The following is a 26,261-nucleotide window of genomic DNA, read 5'->3' on the forward strand; positions in this document are numbered from 1 at the left end:
AAATGTACTCTAAATGCCTTCTGTACCTAATAAAGTGGCCACTGATTGTCTGTTCATGGTCTTCTGCTGCTGTAGCCCATTCACTTCAGGGTTCGATGTGTTGTGCGTTCAGAGATGCTCTTCTGCACACCACTGTTGTAACGCGTGGTTATTTGAGTTACTGTCACCTTCCTGTCAGTGTGAACCAGTCTGGCTATTCTCCTCTGACCTCTTCATCCACAAGGCAGTTTCATCCACAGAACTGCCACTCACTGACTGTTTTTTTATTTTCACACCTTTCTCTGTAAACACTGGAGACTGTTGTGCATGAAAATCCCAGAAGATCAATAGTTTCTGAGATACTCAACCCACTCCATCTAGCATCAACAATCATTCCACGGTCAAAGTCACTTAGATCACATTTAGACCATAAGACATGGGAGCAGAGTGAGACCATTTGGCCTATAGGGTCTGCTCTGCCATTCCATCATGGCTGATTTATTATCTCTCTCAGCCTCATTCTTCTGCCTTCTCCCTGTAACCTTTGACACCCTTACTAATCAAGAACCAATCATGATGGCTGGTTCTTCGCTTGCGAAGATCAGGAGGGAAGAAGAGTCCTCAGGTGTGACAGCACGATTGTTGGTGACTGTAGAGGCCATTTCTGGATCTGCAGACTCCGGTGCAGTAGGGACTAGTGAGCAGCTGGGATGTGGGTACTTGGGTAGTAGGATCCTTCCCGACTCTCCTCTCCTCTTCAGCAGTCCCTCTTCTGGATTCCTCAAAACTCTTGGCTGCTCTGTGGGTCTGTGTTCTCCAGCAGCCTCTGTCACAAGCCGCCTGCTCGATATTTGCCCGAGACAGCTGCTGCTTATGTTGGTCTTTGTACCTCTTGCGCGGGCCACCATAATCTCTCTTGCCCTGAGAGAGTTCTCTGTAGAGTACTGCTTTCGGTAACCTGGAGTTGTCCATGCAAGACACGTGGCCTGGCCAGCGGAGCTGTCTGAGCAGCAAAGCTTGGACGTTGAGCCTTCTCCAGGACCTTGTTGTTGGAGATATGATCCTGCCAGCTGGTACCCATGATGGAATGGGGACAGTGCTGATGGAAGTGCTCGAGCGACTGGATTTGCTTGCGGTACAAGACCCAGACTTTGGAGCCGTATAGCAGTGTTATGACAACGGCAGCCCTGTACACCTGGAATTTTGTTGACAAACAGCTGGTGGTTCTTCCACACACTCCTCTGGAGGCTCCCAAAGACACTGCTAACTCTGGAGAGTCAATTGTCAACGTCCATTATCTTGGTGGTGTCGTTGGAGAGGACGCTGGCCAGGCAGGTGAACAGCTCAACCGTAGTGAGAGGGTGCTCATCAGTGGTGATCCGAAGTGGGTTGCAAACGCCATGAGGGGGCTTCTGATGGAGGATCTTCTGTTTTCTTCAGACTAATGTTAACCCGAAAGCCCTTGCAGCCTCAGTGAACTGAGTGACTGCAGTCTGTAGCACGTCCTCTGTGTGCGTGAGAAGAACGCAGTCATCCGAATATAGCAGCTCGAGAATGCACTCTTGCATAGATTAAGATATTTCCGTCTGTGCGGAACTGAATGTAGATGCTCTCTGAGGTGGTCTCTTTTGCTTTCTGTAATATCATGCTGAAAAAGATAGCGAAGAGTGTTGGTGCTGATGGAGAATGGGTCAGATAGGTCACAGTTGTATTTAACCAAAACAGTCAGTTTTGGCCTTCATGGAGCTGCTGCAAGATGGTGAGGAATTTCAGGGGGCAGCCGAACTTTGACAGAATCTTCCAGAAACCATCATGGATGACTGTCAAAGGCCTTGGTCAGGTCAATGAATGCCGCGTACAGTCCCACATTCTGTTCACACACTTCCCCTGTATCTGGCACAGGACGAAGATAGTGTCAGATGTGCCTCTGTTGCTCTGAATCCACACTGATTCTGTGAGGTTGCCTTTGGCAATGGTGGGGATGGATCTGTATAAGAGAATTCCGGTGAGGATCTTCCCAGCGGTGGACAGCAGGGTAGCACCTCTGTAGTTTGAGCAATCCAATGGCTCCCCTTTGCTCTTGTACAGGGAGACAATTACAGCGACACGAAGATCATTTGGGACTGAACCTTTCTCCCAACAGAGTGTGAAACTCCACTTTAATTATACCCCATGAGATGGCCACCACAGCCATCTGTGGCAACTAATTCCACAGATACGCCACCCTCTGCCTAAAGAAATTCCTCCCCGTCTTTGTTTTGAAGAGAAGTCCATCTATACGGTGGGTGTGCCCTCTGATCCTAGACTCCCTCTCTATTGGAAAGATCCTCTTCATATCCACTCTGTCTAGGTCTTTCAATATTCGATAGACTTCAATGAGAATTCCCTTTCATTCCTCTAACTTCGGTTGCTTGTCAGTATTTGTGTGTAGATTTTAATTGATTCTATTGTATTTCTTTGTATCTACTGTAAATGCCTAGGAGAAAATAAATCTCAGGATAGTATATGGTGACGTATATGTACCTTGATACTAAATCTATCTGGAACTTTGAACTTCCACTGCTCGACCGTGCAATGCAGTGTTTGAAAAGGAATGGACGTTCTTCAAGGAAAGGAAGATGAAGAGAATTTGCTTTGCATGTTGCATTTCTATGTATGTATTTAGTGATACAGTACAGTAGTAAGAGGCCATTCCAACCCAATGTTGTGCTGCCCAATTACACCCATGTGACCAATTAACTGGTACGTCTGTGGACTTTGGGAGGAAACCAGAGCACCTGGAGGAAACCCACACAGTCACGGGGCAAATGTACAGGCAGTGGCGGAAACTGAACCTTGATTGCTGGTGCTATAAAGCGTTACGCTAACCATTACGCTACTGTGCTATCTGGACCGATGAGAATCAGAATCGGATTCAGATTTATTATCATTTAATAATGATAATAGGAAATTTAATGTTTTGTGGCAGCAGTAAGAAAGAAGTTATAAAAATAGTATAAATAATAAAATAAATAAATAGTGCAAAAAAAGGAACAAGGAGTAGTAACCATGGGTTCATCCTCCAAGAGGACCACAACCTTGTCGTAGGGTTTGGAAGCTTGCATGCTATGTTGGTTCAAGTCAGAACTTCATGCTTTGGCTCTGGGTAGGGTCACCCATGCCAAACAGGTCAAAGGATAGAGGCCAGACTAAGAGTGGTCCACCGGTCCTCCAGGTTCGGGGGTTCAGCTGAGGGCTAAAAAACTGACTGTCAAAAACAAAACAGTTATACAAACAGCAATGAAGTATCCTTCTACATCTGACTGGTGTTCCTGAGTCTCCACGTGCAACTTGCATGGCTGACAGTAGTGAAAACTGAGCTACTGACATGATGAAGGAAGCCCTAATGGGGGACCTTCATAGCTGCCCTAAACACCCGCGGCGTAACGAGCAGTAAGTCAGTACTCATAGGTTCATGGATCTGGATTCAAGTTTATTTATCACGTGTACATTGAAACGTACAGTGAAATCCATCATTTGTGTTAACAGCCAACACACCGAAGGATGTGCTGGGGGTAGCCTGCAAGTGTCGCCACACATTCTGGTGCCAACTTAGCATGCCCAGAATGCTTGGCAGAACAAAACAGAACACGCCAGAAAACAAAATAACAAGAGCAAAACGAGCCCAGTTCCTCCATCCCACCAGCGCACACAGACAGTACTTCAACGCAGGACGGACCTCCAGTCTTCAGCAGGCTCGGGTTTGCAAATATTGGGCTTAGACTTCTCCAGTGGACTTGCAGACATTTGCAGACATGGCTTCAGCCAGCGGGAGTCGACGTCTGAACCCACTTCACCTCGGTGATGTTCGTTGAAGGGTAGCACTCCACCCCCACTGCATTTCTTTGAAATAGTGGCGTGGGATTATTCTGGGCTGCTTGCAAGAGTAAAAAGGCCTTGATTGTATGTTCTTAATCAGGAGATATCATAGCATTCTCTCAGCACCACACTGGACGGCTTAGCCTAAATATTTGCCCTTGAACTGGGCCTGTAATCCACAATAGTCTGAGTCAGGGCTGAGGGTGATACCACAGACATATCAGACACTCATTCTACCAGCTGCTTCAGGACTGTGATGGGGTCATGGGAAGAGACCCCAGAGTACTCTGGACATGGTGAGCTGTTGGCGACCGGCACCGTTTGTGTCTGAGAATCCACGAATCCCGTTCTGCTGTGATGTGAAGCATAGGAAATTAAAACAAATTCTTCCTCAAGGTCAAAAATGTGCTTTTCAGATTCAAAACCACAAAAATTTAGCAATCGTCCGATATAGCGGTTCACACAGCTTTCAGCTGTTCTCCAAAATACATGGCATTTCTTCCAAAGAATTCTGTGTTTAACCTTTCCTTCATTTCAGTCCCAGGCTCGCTCGCTCTCTCTCTCACACACACACACACACACACACACACACACACACACACACACACACACTCTCTCTCTCACACACAAAAAAGGCAGACACACATGCTCCCACCTGGGCATAAATACTCAGACGCACACAGATCCACACATACACATGCATACGCAGATACACACATATGCAGACACACACACACGTACATATGTACACATATACACACACACACGTGCAGACACACACACACACACACACACACACACTCACGTACATACACCAACACAAACACAGGCTTTCATATACCTCTATGTATTTATGTGTACCATTATGTACAGGTTCATACTCAAGAATCTTGGTCAATATAGACCCATTGGGCTGAAGGGCTCTTTCTCGTGTTGTATAACTCTGTGAATCTAATTATCTTGGTAGACATTATCTCAAATGGACACATACTTGCACATAGGTTGCCACACTGTTAAAATGACAAACTTGCACATGCTCTTACATTGCACACACACACACACACAAAGCCATGCATGTACACGCACACACATATATACATGTAAACACGTGATGTAATGCACACACATTAACATGTAAGTCCACATATCTATATTAACATTTCTGATTAATACTCGGGTGGAAATGAACGCATTTTCCTGGTTCCCAGCTCTGTGTGTTCTGGGGAAATTATCAGATTAAGAGATCTTGGTGGAGATATGAGGCCTTTTCCTGTTCTTGATATCCAGCAGTCCAGCAGGTCAATTGGAGGTCATTTCCAAGCACCTGTGAGGGCATGCCATGCAATGGACGATTGAAGATAACATGAAATATTAGTTTTATTTGTCACACGTACTCCAAAACACTGAAACATAAGTAATTTGTGTCACTAACCTACAGTCCAAGGATGTCATGAGGGCAGCCCATGAGTTTTGCCATGTTTCTGGTGACAATAGCCCACAGCTCACTAACCCTAACCCCGTACATCTTCGGAATGTGGGACGAAACCAGAGCACCCAGAGGAAATCTATGTGGTCATGGGGAGAACAGACAAACTCCTTACAGGCAACTGCAGGAATTGAACCATGATCATTAGCACTGTAAAGTGTTACACTAGCCACCACACTGCCACCACTCTACCATGTCACCCTGTTAGCTCACCTTCCCGCTGTTAGGAAAGGAATTTCCTTTCTAAGCACCATTCATGATTTCAGCTCAAACCAAGAATAAAATCCTCCAAGAGGACTACAACCTTGTTGTAGGGTTCGGAGGCTTGTGTGCCTCAATGACCCGGAGAGCTATGCTGACTGGAGTCAGGGCCTTGAGCTTTGATTCTTGGTAGGGTCACCCATGCCAAACAGGTCAAAGGGTAGAGGCCATGCCAAGAGTTCCCCAGGTTCGGGGGTTCAGTCAGGGCTAACAACCCTGACTGGTCAAACAAGAACTGTTACGGAAACAGCAATGAAGAATCTTATATCTATGTGTGATGGTATTGGCCAAGGAGAGAAGATGGAGGAACTTCATTGCTGTCCTAAATGCCAGGGGCTTAACAGGTAGCAAGTAACAAGAATAGAATAGCAGTGAAGTGTAATCCCTATTGATGAAAATGTGGTAGCTAATTTACTCACAGTGAGTCCCTATCAACAGCTCTGTAGTATTGATATTAATTGGGTAAATATTGCTGGGACACTAGGAACATCTTCAAAGTAACGTAATGGGATTTGACTACATGCACCTCAGAGAAGAGCTGGGGCTCTGTTTAAAATCACATCAGCATGTACAGATGTACTGTGGAGAACATTCTAACTGGCTGCAACACCATCTGGTGTGGGGGGTGGGGAGAGTGGGTTGCCAACAGCACAGGATCAAAGTAAGTTTCATAGAGTTGTAAACTCAGTCAGCTCCATCATGGGCACTAGCCTTCGTAGTATCCAGGACATCTAAAAGGAGCGATGCCTCAAAAAAGGAGGCATCCATCGTTAAGGACCCTCATCACCCAGGACATGCCCTCTTCTCATCGCTACCATCAGGGAGGAGGTACATGGAAGCCTGAAGGAACACGCTGAACAATTCAGGAACAGCTTCTTCCCCTCTGCCATCTGATCTCTGAATGGACATTGAACCCATGAACACTACCTCACTGCCTTTCTGTTTCTATTCTTTTGCACTACTTATTTAATTAAATATATAATATATATATTTATTGTAAGTCACATTTTTTCTCTCTATTATTATGTATTACATGGTATTGCTACTGCAAAGTTAACAAATTGCACTACAAATGCCAGTCATATTAAATCTGATTCGGATATCGGCACATCCAAAGTCTACCACTCCCCCAGTGGGAGCATCAGCCAAGATTTCGCATTGAAGCCTGCAGTCGGAGACACCGATACGCAACATCCCAACTCAGTGATAAATGGATTACCCAATGAGTCACAAGCTCTGATTCAGTACTGATCCAAGTTATTCCATCTCCACCAAGGGATCTGGGTAAGCAAATGCAGGTAACTAATTCTAATTTTATTTAATTTTTATCATTGTAATTTTTTCTCAAGCTGGTAAAATCTGGAGTACAAACAAGGCCAAACACATTCATTTCCTAAGTGCTAGGAACTTTATGCCCATTTTAGTGTTTAGTATTGTGGCTTTCTGAAGATTTGCATAAATGTTGCTGTGTATTATTATTATAAGAGCAGGTCCTGAGAAGGTTCATGAGAATGAAAAGGGTTAACATATGAGAAGCGTTTGAAGCTCTGAGCCTGTGTTCACTGGAGTTTAGTAGAATGCGGGGGGGAGCTCATTGAAACTTATCAAATATTGAAAGACCTCAAAAGAATGGATGGGGATAGAGGCCATTCAACCCATCGAATCTGCTCCACCATTCCGTCATTGCTGGTCCTGGAACCCAATCAACCCTATACACATCCCTTCTTACCATAACCTTTGATGCCCTGACCAATCAAAAAACTATCAACTTTTGCTTTAAGTATACCCACTGTCTTGGCCGCCACAACTGTCTGTGGCAGAGCATCCCACAGAATAACTACTCTCTGGCTAAAGACATTCCCCCTTACCTCTGTTCTAAAAGGTCACCCCTCAATTTTGAGGCTGTGCCCTCTAGTTCTGGATACCCCACCATACGAAACATCCTCTCCAAATCCACCTTATCTAGTCCCTTCAACATTTGGTAAGGTTCAATGAGATCCCCCTGAATACTTCTAAATTCCAGTGAGAACTGGCCCAAAGCTGCCAAATGCACCTCATATGTTAACCTCTTCATTCCCAGAATCATCCTTGTGAACCTTCTCTAGACTCTCTCCAACGACGACACATCCTTACCGAGATAAGGGGTTCCAAACTGTTGACAATACTCCAAGTGCAGCCCTGACTGGTGTCTTATAAAGGCTCAGCATTATCTCCTTGCTTTTATATTCTATTTCCCTTGAAATAAATGCCAACATTGCATTTGCCTTCTTTACCACAGACTCAACTTGTAATTTAACCTTCTGGGAGTCTTACACGAGGACTCCTAAGTCCCTCTGCACCTCTGATGCTTGAACCTTCTCCCCATTTAGATAATAGTCCGCACTATTGTTCCTTTTACCAAAATGCATTATCATACATTTCCCAACACTGTATTCCATCTGCCACTTTTTTACCCATTCTTCCAATTTGTCTAAGTCCTGCTGCAATCGCATTGCTTCCTCGACACTCCCTATCCCTCCATCTTATCTGCGTATCATCCGCAAACTTTAGCACAAAGCCATCAATTTCATTGTCCAAATCATTGACAAACAACGTGAAAGTTGCGGTCCCAATACTGACCCCTGAGGAACATCACTAGTCACTGGCAGACAACCAGAAAAGGCCCCCTTTATTCCCACTCACTGCCTCCTGCCTGTCAGACTTTCTTCTAACCGTACCAGTATCTTTTGTGTAATGCCTTGGGATTTTATCTTGTTAAAAAGCCTCATGTGTGGCACCTTATCAAATGCCTCTGAAAATCCAAGCAAGTGATATCCACTGCCTCTCCTTATCTTTGCACATTTTACTTTGTAATCGCAATGGCACTCATTCCGGCTCCCTGACATCCACAGTCCTCTGGCACATTGCTAGTGTCTTCCACAGGGAAGGCTGATGCAAAGTACTTATTAAGTTCAACCGCCATTTCTTTACCCTGCAAGGACATTGGTCCTCTTTGGATTCAAGGGCAACCCGTCCCTTTGTCCAGGTCCCACCTGCCCCAGAAGCAGTCTCACTGATACTGAAATCTGAATCGCTGCCCCCTGCTCCAATTCTTCAGCCACGCATTTATCTGCCACCTCATTCTATTCCTATCCTCACTGATGTGTGGCACGGGCAGCAATTCCCAGGTTACCATCCTTGAGGTCCTGCTTCCCAACTTCCTTCCTAACTCCCTGTATTCTTTTTTCAGGATCTCCTCCCTTTTTCTATCTATGTCATTGGTACCAATATCTACCACAACATCTTGCTACTCACTCTCCCTTTTCAGGATATTGTGGACACATTCAGAAACATCGCGGACCCTGGCACCTGGGAGGCAATCTACCATCCGTGTTTCCTTTTTGCACCCACAGAATCCCCTATCTGTCCCCCTGACGATAGAGTCCCCTATTACTGCTGCCATCCTCTTCCTTTCCCTCCCCTTCTGAGCCACAGGGGCAGACTCAGTACCAGGAGCATGGCTGCTGTTGCTCCTACCAGGCAGGTTGTTTCCCTCACCCCCCCCCCCCACACCAACATACTCTAAACAGTACTTATTGTTGGGGGGGGGTGGATAGCCACAGGGGTGCTCTCCACAATCTGATGTTTTCCCTTCCCTCTCTTGACAGTCACCCATTTACCTGTCTGCTGTAGTCTTGGGGTGACTACCTCCCTGTAGCTCCTGTCTATCACCTCCTTACTTTCCCTGACAAGTCAAAGGTCATTGATCCATAGCTCCAGTCCCCTAACATGGTCTCTAAGGAGCTGCATCTCAGTGCACCTCATGAGATGTGGTCATCAGGGAGGCTGGAAATCTCCTGGAAATCCCACATCAGACAGCCAAAACAGAACACTGACACTGCAGACATACCCGCTATTCTTTCAAGAATTAAATAAGAAATAAACTTGCCTACTTAACTCGTCTCTGCCTGTTCTTGCTGAAGCCTGTTGAGTCAAAGCCTTACCACTCTGACTCGAACCATTCCTACAATGACCACTCTGCTGGATGGTACCTCCCTCATTATGGAGACTGGGTTTTTCAAGCTCTGCTGTGGTCACGCACGAGAACATTTCTACTGCATCTGTGCTGCTGTCCAATCAAAAGACTCCCGTTGGCTGCTTTTCAAGCTCCGCTCCTGATTTGTAAGGGAACGCATCTGCGTCAAAGACCTGATGTCAAACTTCTGCTTCCTTGCAGCTATACCAGCTCATGGGGAAGGCTTCAGGAGTAAACCCCGCAGAAAAATCTGGAGCTGGAGTCCGTAAGGCAGTCCTTCGTTGAGTTCAACATGAATGTTTTGTATTGCAGGTGAGTCTAGGACCAGAGGGCACAGTCTCAGAATACAAAGACAGCCCTTTAGAACAGAGATGAGGAATTTCTTTAGCCAGAGGGTGGTGAATCTGTGGAATTCTTTGCCATAGACAGCTGAGGAGGTCAAGTCATTGGGTATATTTAAAGTGGAGGTTGACAGGTTTTTGATCAGTAAGGGAAAAGCTACAGGGAGAAGACAGGAGAATGGAGTTGAGAGAGATAATAAATCAGCCATGATGAAATGGCCAAGCAGACTTGATGGGCCGAATGGCCCAATTCTGCTCCTGTACTGAACTGTCCTGTGGTATTATTAATATTATTATTCATTCAAGACAAGAATAGTAGCCTGGCCTGACATGGAAGATCCTAGGAGATTGCCTAAAGAAGAACTGAAGAACGTGAACAATAGTAGCAGGAATAGGACAAAGGTATTAGGACAGGAACTTGGATAGGAAAGGTTCAAGGGCAGTCCACAAGTGCCGTCACGCATTCTGATGGCAGCTTACCTGGCCCACAGTGCTCGACACAACAACACAAAGCACAACAAGCAGCAAAACAAGGGCCCTTTCCTTCCTCCCTTCAGCACGTATACAGTCCTCTAAACCCTAGGCAGGCCATCAGGTTTAGAGGGATAAGGGCGAAATGCTGGTAAGTATAGGCTGGGTAGGCATCTTGGCCGGCATGAGAAAGTTGGGCTGAATGGCCCGTTTCTGGGTTGTATAATCTCTGAATCTATTGTTTGATTCTTCAAGCCTTCTCTGCCATTTAAGGTCATCAGTGATCTTCCACCTCAGCATTTCCTGCGCCGTTCCTGTATCCTTTCAGGCCCTCTGTTGCTCAGGGTCGACCACGGGCTTCATGTCCCAGCTGTCTATGTGATTTACAAGCCAGTACATAAGCCTGGGAAATATGATATTGGGAACAAGCCATTGCCCATGTGGCAGGCTCCCCCTCTCTGTCCAGCTGATGAATCCAAAGGAACGGCAGAGACTGATACATTTTGGCAACAAGGGAGTTGTGTAGGGAGCGATCCCTGCGGAATGCAGAGAGAGGGGGGGAGGGAAAGATATGCTTAGTGGTGGGATCCCGTTGGAGGTGGCGGAAGTTACGGAGAATAATATGGACCCGGAGGCTGGTGGGGTGGTAGGTGAGAACCAGGGGAACCCTATTCCTAGTGGGGTGGTGGGAGGATGGAGTGAGAGCAGATGTACGTGAAATGGGGGAGATGCGTTTAAGAGCAGAGTTGATAGTGGAGGAAGGGAAGCCCCTTTCTTTAAAAAATGAAGACATCTCCCTCGTCCTAGAATGAAAAGCCTCATCCTGAGAGCAGATGCGGCGGAGACGGAGGAATTGCGAGAAGGGGATGGCGTTTTTGCAAGAGACAGGGTGAGAAGAGGAATAGTCCAGATAGCTGTGAGAGTCAGTAGGCTTATAGTAGACATCAGTGGATAAGCTGTCTCCAGAGACAGAAAGATCTAGAAAGGGGAGGGAGGTGTCGGAAATGGACCAGGTAAACTTGAGGGCAGGGTGAAAGTTAATAAAGTCAACGAGTTCTGCATGCGTGAAGGAAGCAGCGCCAATGCAGTCGTCGATGTAGCGAAGGAAAAGTGGGGGACAGATACCAGAATAGGCACGGAACATAGATTGTTCCACAAACCCAACAAAAAGGCAGGCATAGCTAGGACCCATACAGGTGCCCATAGCTACACCTTTAGTTTGGAGGAAATGGGAGGAGCAAAAGGAGAAATTATTAAGAGTAAGGACTAATTCTGCTAGACGGAGCAGAGTGGTGGTAGAGGGGAACTGATTAGGTCTGGAATCCAAAAAGAAGCGTAGAGCTTTGAGACCTTCCTGATGGGGATGGAAGTATATAGGGACTGGACATCCATGGTGAAAATAAAGCGGTGGGGGCCAGGGAACTTAAAATCATCGAAAAGTTTAAGAGCGTGAGAAGTGTCACGAACATAGGTCGGAAGGGATTGAACAAGGGGTGATAAAACAGTGTCGAGGTATGCAGAAACGAGTTCGGTGAGGCAGGAGCAAGCTGAGACAATAGGTCGGCCAGGACAGGCAGGTTTGTGGATCTTGGGTAGGAGGTAGAAACGGGAAGTGCGGGGTGTGGGAACTATAAGGTTGGTAGCAGTGGATGGGAGATCCCCTGAGCGCATAAAGTCGTTGATAGTGTGGGAGACAATGGCCTGGTGCTCCTTAGTGGGGTCACGATCGAGGGGTAAATAAGAGGAGGTATCCGCGAGTTGTCGCTGTGCCTCGGCAAGGTAGAGGTCAGTACGCCAGACTACAACAGCACCCCCTTTATCAGCGGGTTTAATAATAATGTTAGGATTAGTGCGACAACTCCCTTGTCCATTCGTCCCCCCCATCCCTCCCCACTGATCTCCCTCCTGGCACTTATCCGTGTAAGCGGAACAAGTGCTACACATGCCCTTACACTTCCTCCCTTACCACCATTCAAGGCCCCAAACAGTCCTTCCAGGTGAGGCATCACTTCACCTGTGAGTCGACTGGGGTGATATACTGCGTCCGGTGCTCCCGATGTGGCCTTTTATATATTGGTGAGAGACCCAACGCAGACTGGGAGACCGCTTTGCTGAACATCTACGCTCTGTCCGCCAGAGAAAGCAGGATCTCCCAGTGGCCACACATTTTAATTCCACATCCCATTCCCATTCTGACATGTCTATCCACGGCCTCCTCTACTGTAAAGATGAAGCCACACTCAGGTTGGAGGAACAACACCTTATATTCCGTATGGGTAGCTTCCAACCTGATGGCATGAACATCGACTTCTCTAACTTCCACTAAGGCCCCACCTCCCCCTCGTACCCCATCTGTTACTCTTTTTTATGCACACATTCTTTCTCTCACTCTCCTTTTTCTCCCTCTGTCCCTCTTAATATACCTCTTGCCCATCCTCTGGGTCACCCCCCCCCCGTCTTTCTTCCCGGACCTCCTGTCCCATGATCCTCTCGTATCCCCTTCTGCCTATCACCTGTCCAGCTCTCGGCTCTATCCCTCCCCCTCCTGTCTTCTCCTATCATTTTGCATCTCCCCCTCCCCCTCCAGCTTTCAAATCCCTTACTCACTCTTCCTTCAGTTAGTCCTGACGAAGGGTCTTGGCCTGAAACGTCGACTGCGCCTCTTCCTATAGATGCTGCCTGGCCTGCTGCGTTCACCAGCAACTTTGATGTGTGTTGCTTGAATTTCCAGCATCTGCAGAATTCCTGTTGTCAGTATAGCTGTAAGGCAGCGGAAGTTTGGGATCAGGGTTTTCCTTCTCCTTGATGAGCTGCCAACCACAGCTGACAAGCCCCTGCTTGAAGAAACTAGTTTTAAGGTGCCAGTAACCTGCCTTTGCCCCTTGTCGTGTCTGTAGAAATGGCTCCACCGGGCTTAGTAGCTAAGCCACACGTGAAGGCCAGGATCTGGACTTGGTTGTCAGAAACAAGAGAAAACCTGCAGATGCTGGAAATCCGAGTAACACCCACAAAATGCTGGAGGAACTCGGCAGGTCAGGCAGCATCTATGGGAAAAAGTACAGTCGAGTTTGGGGGAGGTATGACTTACACAAAAACGATCGGTTACACCTGAACTCAAAGGGTACTAATATCCTGGCAGGAATGTTTAATATAGCTGTTAGGGAGGGTTTAAACTAAGTCAGCAGGGGGAGGGAAACCAGGGTGTTAGGGTCGAGGAAGAGGAAAATAGAAATAAGTCAAAGATACTGTGCAGCAAAGATGGCAAGAAGGACAGGCAGGTGAATAGACAGGAAAATTTGCTGTGCGATAGAAATATAGCAAAATCATTAACAGATACTGATCTAAATGTACTGTACTTAAATGCACACAGCATTAGAAATAAAGTGGATGACCTTGTTGTACAGCTGCAGGTTAAAAGATATGACATTGTGGCCATCACCGAGACATGGCTAAATGATGGATGTGACTGGGAGCTGAATGTCTAAGGATACACAGTGTATAGGAAAGATAGGAAGATAGGTAAAGGGGGTGGCACGGTCCTGATGGTAAGCAACAATATCAAATCACTAGAAAGAAAGGGCATAGGATCAGAAGAGGTAGAATCCTTATGGGTCAAACTAAGAAATGGCAAGGGTAAAAAGACATTAATAGCAGTTACATACAGGCCTCCAAACAGCAGCCGAGATGTGGACTACAAGTTGCAGCTGGAAATAGAAAAAGCATGTCAGAAGGAAAATGTCAAGATAATTATGAGGTATTTTAATATGAAAGTGGACTGGGAAAGTCAGGAAGGTACTGGATCTCAGGAGGGGGAGTTTGTAGAATGCCTACAGGATGGCTTTTTGGAGCAGCTTGTCCATAAGCCCACCAGGGGACTGGCTGTTTTGGATTGGGTGCTGTGTAACGAATCTGAGGCGATTAGGGAGCTGGAGGTAAAGGAACCTCTTGAAAGTAGTGATCGTAATATGATTGAGTTCAGTTTCAAATTTGAAATGGAGAAGCTGGTATCAGGTGTATCGATATTTCAGTGGAACAAAGGAAATTACAGTGGTATGAGAGAGGAACTGGTCCAAGTAGATTGGAAATGTAAGCTAGATGGAGGGATGGTAGAGCAGAATTGGATGAAATTCCTACAAGAAATAAGGAACGTGCAAGAAAAATATATTCCAAGAAAAAAGAAAATCATGAATGGAAAAATAGCACAAATGCGGCTAACGAGAGAGGTTAAGGCTAAAATAAAACCAAAAGAGACGACGTACAAGGAAGCAAAAATTAGTGGGAAAACTGAGGACTGTACGACTTCTAAAAACTTACAGGAGGAAACTAAGAAAGTCATTAGGAAAGAAAAGATGAATTATGAAAAGAAGTTGGCAATCAGCATAAAAAAGGATACTAAGAGTTTTTTTTAAATATATGAAGAATAAAAGAGTGACACAGGTAGATATAGGACCGATTGAAAATGATGCTGGAGAAATTATAATGTGTAACAGAGAGATGACAGAGGAACTAAATGAGTATTTTGTATCAGTCTTCACAATGGAAGACATTAACAACATACCTGATAGCCAGAGGTCTCAGGGAATTGAATTAGGTACAGTGAAGATTACTAGAGAGGAAGTGCTTGGGAAGCTAAATGGACTAAGAATAGATAAGTCTCCCGGACCGGATGAGGTGTACCCATGGGTTCTGAAGGAGTTGGCTTTGGAGATTGCGGAAGCATCAGAAATGATCTTCCAGGAATCAATAGACTCTGGCATGGTTCCAAAGGACTGGAAGGTCGCAAATGTAGTTCCACTGTTTAAGAAAGGAGGGAGGCAGCAAAAAGAAAATTACGGACCTATTAGTCTGACATCGGTAGTTGAAAAGTTATTGGAGTCGATCCTCAAGGACGAGGTTATGAAATACCTCGAGGTGCATGACAAGATAGGCCCAAGCCAGCATGGTTTCATGAAGGGAAGATCCTGCCTCACCAACCTATTGGAATTTTTTGAGGTAATCTCAAATAAGACTGATAAGGGAGAGGCTGTGGATATTGTGTATTTGGATTTTCAAAAGGCCTTCGATAAGGTGCCGCGTAAGAGGCTGCTTAATAAGATGAGAGCCCATGGAATTACAGGAAAGATATTGGAATGGGTGGAGCATTGGCTGATAGGCAGAAAGCAAAGGGTGGGAATAAAGGGATCCTATTCTGATTGGTTACTAGTGGTGTTCTGCAGGGGTCGGTGTTGGGGCTGCTTCTTTTCACAATGTATATCGATGATTTAGATTATGGATTAAATGGTTTTGTGGCTAAATTTGCAGATGACACCAAGATAGGTGGAGGAGCAGGAAATGTTGAAGAAACGGAAAGGTTGCAGAGAGACTTGGTCAGTTTAGGAGAGTGGGCAAAGAAATGGCAGATGAGATACAATGTTGAGAAATGTACGGTTGTACGTTTTGGAAGAAGAAATAATCGGGCAGATTATTATTTAGATGGGGAGAAAATTCAAAAATTGGAAGTGCAAAGGGACTTGGGCTTCCTTGTGCAGGATACCCTAACGGTTAACCACCAGGTTGGATCGGCAGTAAGGAAAGAGAATGCTATGTTGGCATTCATTTCAAGAGGAATAGTGTACGAGGGTAAGGAGGTGTTGATGAGGCTCTATGGGGCACTGGTGACACCTCATTTGGTATACTGTGTGCAGTTTTGGGCCCCCTATCTTAGAAAGGATGTTCTGATGTTGGAGAAAGTTCAGAGAAGATTTACCAGGATGATTCCTGGAATGCAGAGGCTAACATATGAGGAGCGTTTGTCGGCTCTTGGACTGTATTCATTAGAGTATAGAAGAATGAGAGGGGATCTCACAGAAACATTTTGAATGTTGAAAGGGTTGGACAGAGTAGATGTGGAAAGGCTGTTTCCCTTGGTGGGTGAGTCCAGGACAAGAGGCCACAGTCTTAGAATTAGAGGGTACCCATTTAAAACAGAGATGAGGAGAATTTTTTTAGCCAGAGGGTTGTGGATTTATGGAATTCGTTACCAGATACAGCTGTGGAGGCCCAATCGTTGAGGGTGTTTAAGGAGGAGATTGATAGGTATCTAATTAGTCAGCGTATCAAGGGATATGGGGAAAAAGCCAGAAATTGGAACTCGATGGGAGAATAGTTTAGCTCATGGTGGAGTGGTGCAGCAGACTCGATGGGCCGAATGGCATGCTTCTGCTCCTTTGTCTTGTGATCTTGTGGAGTTTTGGGCGGAAACATCAACTGTACTTTCTTCCATAGATGTTGCCTGGCCTGCTGAGTTCCTCCAGCATTTTCTGTGCGTTGCTTGATTGTCAGAGACTATTTGAAGTGCACAATATTCAGAGCATTTAACAGATAGTAGGAGCCCCACCCTGGTTATCACAACCTTAAGGAGCCCCATATCCTTTGATTCCTGTAATATCCAGCAATCTATCAATCTCTGATATCAAGGAATGCTGTTGCTGAGCCTCCACGACCCTCCGGGATGAAGAATTCCAGAGACCTGGCACCCTCTGCATGAAGAGAAGTCTCCTCATGGTGGGAACTTGGGGGGTGTGGGTTGGGAATCTCCAGGGAGAGCAATAAAGGTAATTGACAGGAGAACGATATTGGTTTCCACTGTCTGAGCTCACACCTCAATCTGGTTAATGAGAAATGCTTGAAATACCTAGAGCCATTGTGACTGGAGATGAAATCATTCACAAAGAATGCTTTGAGGGTTTATAAAGCATTGGTCAGACCACATTTGGAGTTCAGCGAACAGTGCTGGGGCCCTTTCGATAGAAAGAATGTGCTGGCAATGGAGGGGATCCAGAGGAAGTTCGTATACATGGTCCCAGGAATTAAAGGAGCATTTGATGACCTGTAGACCTGTACTTGCAGGAGTTCAGAAGATTGGAGGGGAATCTCATTGAAACCTGTCGATTATTGAAAGGCCTTGATAGATTGGACATGGAAAGGATGTTTCCTATAGTAGGGGATTCTAGGGCCAGAGGGCAGAGCCTCAGAATACAAAGTTCAAAGTACATTTATTAGCTGGTGGCATAGTGGCATCAGTGCGGGACTTCAGAGCGAAGGTCCCAAGTTCAAATCCAGCTGGCTCCCTTGCACGCTTTCCATCTGTGCTGGGTTGAACGTCGAGCTAGCAACTCGGCCTCGTAAAAATAAGAAAGCCTGCTAAAAAAAATCTGTTGTGACAGCGTCCCAATGACTTCACTCGGAGTTAAGGGCTTTCTTCTTCTTCTTCTTCATGTATACTATATACAACCTTAAGATTTGTCTCCTTACAGGCAGGCACAAAACAAAGAAACCCAACAGAACTTTTTAAAAAAGAAGACTGTCCAATGTGCAGGAAAAAGATAAATTGTGTAAACAATAAAAGTTAGCAAATAACATCCAGAACTGAAGTTCACGAAAGTGAGTCCACTTTAGAACAGAGATGAGGAGGATTTTCTTTAGCGGTGGAATACATTGCCACAGACGGCTGTGGATCCAAGTCATTGGGTATATCTAAGGCAGAGGTTGATAGTTTCTTGATTGGTCAGAGTGTCAAAGGTTATAGGGAGAAGGCAGGAGGGGGATAGTAAATCTGTCGTGATAGAATGGTGAAGATTTTCAACTCTCTGGCTAAAATAAATTCTCCTGTTCTAAAAAGTCACCCCTCAATTTTGAGACTGTGCCCTCTAGTTCTGGATACCCACCCCCCCCCCACCAGATGGGGCCTCTTCACATCCACCTTATTCAGTCCTTTCAACATTCGGTAGGTTTCAATGAGACCACCTCCCCCCCCCCCCGCCCACATTCTTCTAAATTCTAGTGAGTACAGGCCCAAAGCTGCCAAATATTTTAACCCCTTCATTCCCTGAATCATCCTCATGAAACTCCTCTGGACTCTCCAATGACAACACATCCTCTCTGAGATAAGTGGCCCAAAAAGTTGACAATACTCCAAGTGCAGCCTGACTGGTGTTATATAAAGGCTCAACATTATCTCGTTGCTTTTATATTCTATTCCCCTGGAAATAAATGACAGCATTTCACTTGCCTTCTTTACCACAGACTCAACCTGTAATTTAACCTTCTGGGAGTCTTGCACAAGGACTCCTAAGTCCCTTTGCACCTCAGATGTTTGAATCTTCTCCCCATTTAGATAATAGTCTGCACTATTATCCCTATTACCTAATTGCATTATTATATACTTCCCAACACTATATTCCATCTGCCTCTTTTTTGCCCATTCTTCCAATTTGTCTAGTCCTTCTGCAATCGCGTTGCTTCCTCAGCACTTCCTACACCTCCACCTATCTTCGTATCATCCACAAACTTTAGCACAAAGCCATCAATTCCATTATCTAAATCATTGACAGAGAATGTGAAAAGTAGCGGTCCCAATACTGACCCCTGAGGTCTTTTATTCACGTATTTTTGTTGGGAGGGGTCCTTGATTATGTTTGGCGAGGCAGGTGGATCTGTAGACAGAGTCTACAGTTGTGTAAGATGGTGTATAAGGTGACGAGAGGCGTTGATCGTGTGGATAGCCAGAGGCTTTTCCCCAGGGCTTAAATGGCTGACACAAGAGGGCATAGTTTGAAGGTGCTTGGAAGTAGATACAAAGGGGATGTCAGAGGTAAGTTTTTCACACAGACAGGGTGGGTGCATGGAATGCACTGCTAGCGACAGTGGTAGAGGCAGATACAAAAGGGTCTTTTAAGAGACTTGGAGATAGGTACATGGAGCTTAGAAAAATAGAGGGCTATGTGGTAGAGAAATTCCAGGCAGTTTCTAGACTAAGTTATGTGGTTGACACAGCGTTGTGGGCCAAAGGGCTATGTTCTATGTTCTATGTCAATAGAAGAGTGGATGTTTCTTGAGTGAGTTGGAATGTTAGAACATTTAAATGATGTAACACTGTCGGAAGTTGTATCAAGCTTATCAAATATTAATCTCTCTCCACGGCCCTTTGTCTTCAGACTGTCACTTCTTTTCAAAAGTTACTGTTGAATCTTCTACTCCAGGGGTTCCCAACTTTTTTATGCCATGGACTAATACAGTTAAGCAAGATGTCCAAGCATCCCAGGTTGGGAACCCTTGTTCTACACCATGTCTTCTAAGTATTTCAGATCAAAAATTTGTGACAAAGCATGAGATCCCTTGAATGTCCGTATCTTCTGCCAATTACCTTAAATTGATGAGAACATAGGATATCGGAGCAGAATTAGGCAACATGGCCCATCGAGTCAGCGCCATCACTTCATCATGGCTGATCCATTTTCCATCTCAGTTCCAATCTCCTGCCTTCTCCCTGTATCCCTTCATGTCCTGACCAATCAAGAATCTATCAACCTCTGCCTTAAATATACTCAATGACATGGGCTCCACAGCCACCTGTGGCAATGAATTCCATAAATTCATTCATCGCCTTCTGGCTAAAGAAATTACTCCTTATCTCCATTCTATATGGACATCCCTCTATTCGGAGGTTATGTCCTCTGGTCTTTCTCTCCCCCACCATAGGAAACATCCTCTCCACAGCCACCCTATCAAGGCCTGTCAATATTCAATGGGTTTCAATAAGATCCCCCCTCATTCTTCTGAATTCGAGTGAGTACAGGCCCACAGTAACATTACTAACGGAATGGTTTCCTCCGGTTCACCCTGTCAAAAACAATCATGATTTAGGGTGCACAGACCTGCAGTTTGATTCTAAGCGCAAACACGAGGAAATCTGCAGATGCTGTTTGATTCTAAACCTCAGTTCACATAGGTAGCCAGTGCTTGAGAGGAACACATTAACAACTTGTATGGCAAATATTGAAGTGTCATCATATCCATAACAAAGGCTGAAGTCAGCAAACCTTTTGGGTCCAGCTGTTCTGAGGTGTTCCTTTCAGTAAAGCTGCATTCTGCAACAAGCTAATCAAAATGAGCCACAGAAATGCAAGAAGTTCATTGTGTTATCAATTAGTCTTTGACCTTGGCTTCTTGCCCAATCATTTGCAGAAACATGGCTGAAATTCAATGCAATTCACTCCTACTGTGAGAGCTTTGATGCTTTAATCACACGTTGAAGAGAATGTTTTAAGAGATCAACACAGGCTTCATTAGTGAAGAAAGGAAGGAGAGTGTGGCCTTAATGAACCCCAGGTGGAAGACTGAGTAATGTGCTGCATTACACACTGTATTCACACCTCTGTCTGTTCATGGTCCCAGTACAACTAGTGGAAACTCCTTCTCATCCTCAGATAAGTTTGTGCAGTCCCACACATTGGTTCATCATGCTTCACCAATGCTGAAACAACGCAAAATATTGCAAGAGCTGAAAATCCAAAATAAAGGGAAAATACCAGAAACACTTAGCAGATCAGACAGTATCTGTGGTTGGTGGGGTGGGGGGGGTGGGGGGGGGGAATAGAGAGAGAGAGAAAAGGAGAGTGATAGAGGGAAGGAGGGAGAGAGCGATGAAGAGAGACAGAAAGAGAGGCCGAGAGACCAATGAAGAGGGGTAGATATAGAGACAGATAGTGTATGTGAGAGAGATGGAAAGAGTGAAACAGAGACAATAGAGATGGAGAGAGAGAAAGCTAAGTGGGGAGAGATGGAACTATAATTAAAATCTTGTAGAAATGACTGAACTGAATGCAAGGATCTTTACAATTTAAACTGGCACTGCCTCAAAAGGCAACTTCTACCAACGATCCCCGCCATGGGCCATGCCATCTTCTCACAGCTACGACTGGGCAGCAGGTACAGAAGCCTGAACTCCCACACCACCGGCTTCAGAAACAGCCGCTTCTCTTCAACCAATTGGGTCTTGAAACAAGTGGCACAACCCTGATCACTAGAGTTTCGCAACACCATCACTATTTCAATCGCATTGAACCAAAATGAGCTGTTTTTCCTTTGTTGTAATTATGCTCTTTCTTGTAAACCTTGTGTATTATTTATGTTTTTCTTGTGAATGCTGCTTATCTGATGCTCTGTATTTGTGGTGTGGCTGTAAGTAAGTTTTTCATTGCACCTGTGCACATAAAACACTTGTGCAGATGACAATGAACTGAATTATATTTATAAACACAGGAGATCCTGCAAATGCTGGAAATTCAGAGTAACACACACAACTTGCTGGAGCAACTCAGCAGATCAGGCAGCATCTATAGAGAAGAATAAACAATCGATGTTTCGGGCCGAGACCCTTCATTGGGACAGTTGATGAAGACATAGCCCGGTCGATGTTTCGGACCAAGATCCTTGATCGAGACTGGAAAGGAAGAGGGCAGAAGTCAGAAAATTCATAGATGCTGTCTGCTTGTGTTCCTCTAGTATTTTCAGTATGGTCCTCCTAAAAAACACAGTTCCTACTATCACAACTGCTGTGGAGGCAGACCAACGCTTGACTATGGCCCCTGAGATTTAACTAAACATAACCACATTGACGGTGAACAGGGACAAAGGCAGATGCCTGAGGGGCAAAGCTGTCTCATCCGTGTTTGCAATTGGACGTCTGCTCCCAAACCACAGTACCACAGTTACTGCACTTCCAGAGTAACCCGTTGGTTGTAAAGTGCTTTGGGACACCTTGAAGCTGACATAAATGATGCCATAAAATGCAAGTCTTTCTTTAAGCTGTTCCTTTTTGATTAATGGTTTGATTTTATTGCCACTTAAGATTCATTCTCAGGGAGACTGCAGGGCAACTCCGAGCCCCGGAAGTGTGAGTGTGACACATGCTGTGATACCTTTTCCTCACCATGGAACATTTACAACTATTCCTCCATTTGCAAAGGCATTGCGTTCCTGGAAACCGTTTTGTTTTTATAAGCAAAATTTCCTCAATCGAAAAAGGCTAAGCACAGTGCATTATGGATATTTTAACATAGTGTGCTCCTTTGGGTGGAGAGTGGTGTTGTAATGATCAGGTGGAGACTACGCAACACGCACACCAGGACCACCAGATTTAAAAACAGTTACTTTCCCCAAGCAGTAAGGCTGTTCAACAGCTCCACTCACTAACCCACCCCCAAACACCACTACTTTATCATTTCCTGTCAGTCAGTTATATAGAATATATGTGTGTCTATACATATAGACACACAGACAGACAGACAGACACACACACACACACACACACACACACACACATAGATAGATAGATAGATACAGATATATAAGCTATTTTATGTATTTATATTTATTTTGTTTTTTTATTATTATTGTGTTCCTTGTCTTTTTGTAGATTATTTTTATGCTGCATCAGATCCAGAGTAATAATTGTTTCATTCTCCTTTACACTTGTGTACTGGAAATGATATTAAACAATCTTGAATTTATAGGGAAAAGTCAGCTTCATAAATCAAATTGCTAGATTGCTCTGGACTCAAGAGTTAATGACATCACCAAATAGCCATAAATCAAGTGTCCATAAATTAAGGCACGACATCACTGCCCACTCCCGATTCTTTGTGAGCTGACTTACAAGGCCATTTTTAGAGGACTGTCAAGGGGTTGCAGAGAAGCCCATTATCACTGGGGATGTGGAGCTAATTTAATTGGTAGAAGAATTAGACGGGAGTAGAAGGAAAACACCAGACAATGTTCCTCCCCTAGGCTGGTCTGAATAAAGGCAGCCTAAAGCTCTCTTAAAGATCATCAGGTTTTACAATAATCTGAGAGTTTAAAAGCCATCAGTCAGAGTCATTCCAGAGGAAGTGGTTGAGATGGGCAACATAACAGTTACAACGCAATTGGACAGGTAGACGGATAGGAAAGGCTTTGAGAGATTTGGATCAAATGCGGGGAAATTGGGCTAGTTCATATGGGCACATTGGCCACTGTGGACAAGTTAGGATGAAGGGCCTGTTTTGTCAAAGTCAAAGTGAATAAATATATTATCAGAATATGTATATGTCACCATAGACTACCCTGCAACTCATTTTCTTGCAAGCACTGCAAAGAAATACAATAGGGTTTATGAAAATTATTCATAAGCAAAGACTGGCAAACAACCAATATGCAAAAATAGACAAACAGTGCAAATAATAACTAACTAAATACAAACGTGTGTAAATAAATAGAAAATAAATTATATATATATATAAATAGATTAGACTGAGAACATGTGTTGTAGGATTCTTGAAAGCTGCTGACCCTCTCCACCTCTGATCCTCAATGAGGACAGGCTCGTGCACCTCTGAATTCTTCCTCCTCTAGTCAAGAATCATCTCTGATTTTGCTGAGCCATGCCAGTGCGTTACTCAACAACTCTACGAGTCTGGTACTCTCAATCATGTCTGTCGTGGAGAAAATGGCTGCCTTTCACCTCTGGGTCACGAGCTTTGAGTCTGACTTCAGAGATCTGAGTGCAGGAATGCACATCACACTGAGCTTTGGTATAGAGGGAGTGCTGCAGAGTTGGAGATGCTGAACCCAAGGCAAAGCAACAAGAATGGTCCGGGTCCACTGGTTTAACAATAAGGTTCACTTTCATGATATGGGGTGAGGTGGGGGTAAAGGAATCAGAATGACTTTATTGCCAGTATGGGAAAAGTACCAGAATTGATTGTGGTTTTGAGGAAGGGGAAAACAGAAACAAATCAAAGATAGTGTGCAACAGAGATGATAGAAAGGACAGGCAGGAGATGAGGCATAATCACAGCCAGTGAGATGAGTTACAGGGCAATAGAGGCGTGGTGCAGTTAAAACAGAAAGCAACAAATACTGAAAGTGTATAATTTGAATGCACGCAGCATAAGAAATAAAATGAATGATCTTGAAATTCAGCTACAGACTGGCAAATATGACGTTGTGGCCATCTCTGAAACTTGGCTAAAGGATGGCCGCCATTGGGAGCTGAATGTCCAAGGATATATGGTGTATCAGAAAAATAGTTTTAGTAGGCAGAGGGGGTGGTGTGGCCCTGTGTATAAAAAATAATATTAAACCATTAGAAGGGGGTTACCAGTGGAGTTCCACAGGGGTCGGTGTTGGGACCGCTGCTTTTTTACGATGTATGTCAATGATTTGGACTATGGGATTAATGGATCTGTGGCTAAATTTGCTGATGATACAAAAATAGGTGGAAGAGTGAGTAGTGTTGAGGAAACAGAGAGCCTGCAGAGAGACTTAGATATTTTAGGGAAATGGGCAAAGAAGTGGCAAATGAAATACAATGTTGTAAAGTGCATGGTAATACACTTTTGTGGAAGAAATAAACGGACAGACTATTATTTAGATGGGGAGAGAATTCAAAATGCAGAAATGCAAAGGGATTTGGGAGTCCTTGTGCAGAATACCCTAAAGGTTAACCTCCAGGTTGAGTCGGTGACGAAGAAGGCAAATGCAAAGTTGGCATTCATTTCTAACGGTATAGAATATAAGAGCAGGGATGTGATGTTGAGGTTCTATAAGGCACTCATGAGACCACACTTGGAGTACTGTGTGCAGTTTTGGGCTCCTTATTTTAGAAAGGATATACTGACATTGGAGAGGGTTCAGAGAGGATTCACAAGAATGATTCCAGGAATGAAAGTGTTACTGTATGAGGAACATCTGGCAGCTCTTGGTCTGTATTCCCTGGAATTCAGGAGAATGAGGGGGGATCTCATAGAAGCATTCTGAATATTAAAAGGCCTGAACAGATTAGATATGGCAAAGTTATTTCCCATGGTAGGGGAGTCTAGGACAAGAGGGCATAACTTCAGGATTGAAGGACGTCCATTTAAAACAGAGATTCGGAGAAATTACTTCAGTCAAAGAGTGGTAAATCTGTGGAATTTGTTGCCATGAGTGGCTGTGGAGGCCAAGTCACTGGGTGCATTTAAGGCAGAGATAGATATGTTCTTGATTATCCAGGGCATCGAGGGATTTGGGGAGAAGGCAGGGGAGTGGGGATGACTGGAAGAATTGGATCAGCCCATGATGGAATGGTAGAGCAAACTCGATGGGCCGAATGGCCTACTTCTGCTCCTATATCTTATGGTCTTATGGTCTTATGGTTCAGTGCCAAGCATACATCACAGGACAATACCATAACACACATCACAATAGCAACCAACGATTTACAAGACAATAGTGCAAACAGTCATGAGCAATCAACAATTACCAGAATGATCACCTGCACGATCATCAATAATCAAACTTAATTAGATGTGAACATATGAACAGACTGAATAATAAGAAAACTCGCAAGGTTGTTGCCGGGACTGGAGGACCTGAGTTATAAGGAAAGATCGAATAGGTTAGGACTTTATTCTTTAGAACGTAAGAGATTGAGAGCAGATTTGATGGAGGTATACAAAATTAGGAGGTAAGTATCAAAAGGGTAAAAGCAAGCAGGCTTTTTCCACTGAGGTTGGGTGGGACTACAACTGGAGGTCATGGGTTAAGGGCGAAAAGTGAGAATATGAGCGGAAACTTCTTCACTCAACGGGTCGTGAGAGTGTGGAAATAGTTGTCAGCACAAGTGGTGCTTGATCTCAATGTTCAGGAAACGTTTGGATAGGCACATGGATGATAGGGGTCTGGAGGGCTTCAGTCCTAGTGCAGGTTGATGGGAGTAGGCAGTTTAAATGTTTTGGCATGGACTAGATGGGCCAAAGGGTCTGTTTCTGTGCTGTACTTTTCTGTGACTAATTCTCAACAGAACAAAGAGAGCAGGAAAGACCGTTTAATGGATGTTGTGCAGGGACTGGGAGCCATTAATATGCTGTAGTCACTGCATTATGATGATGTCACAGGGCTCAAGGACCTGAGGTAGAAGTTCAAAGTTCAAAGTGCATTTATTATCCAAGTGTGTATACATTATACCACATCGAGATTCGTCTCCTTACAGGCAGCCACAAAACAAAGA

Source organism: Mobula hypostoma, chromosome 2 (assembly GCF_963921235.1).
Source record: "Mobula hypostoma chromosome 2, sMobHyp1.1, whole genome shotgun sequence".
NCBI lineage: Eukaryota > Metazoa > Chordata > Chondrichthyes > Myliobatiformes > Myliobatidae > Mobula > Mobula hypostoma.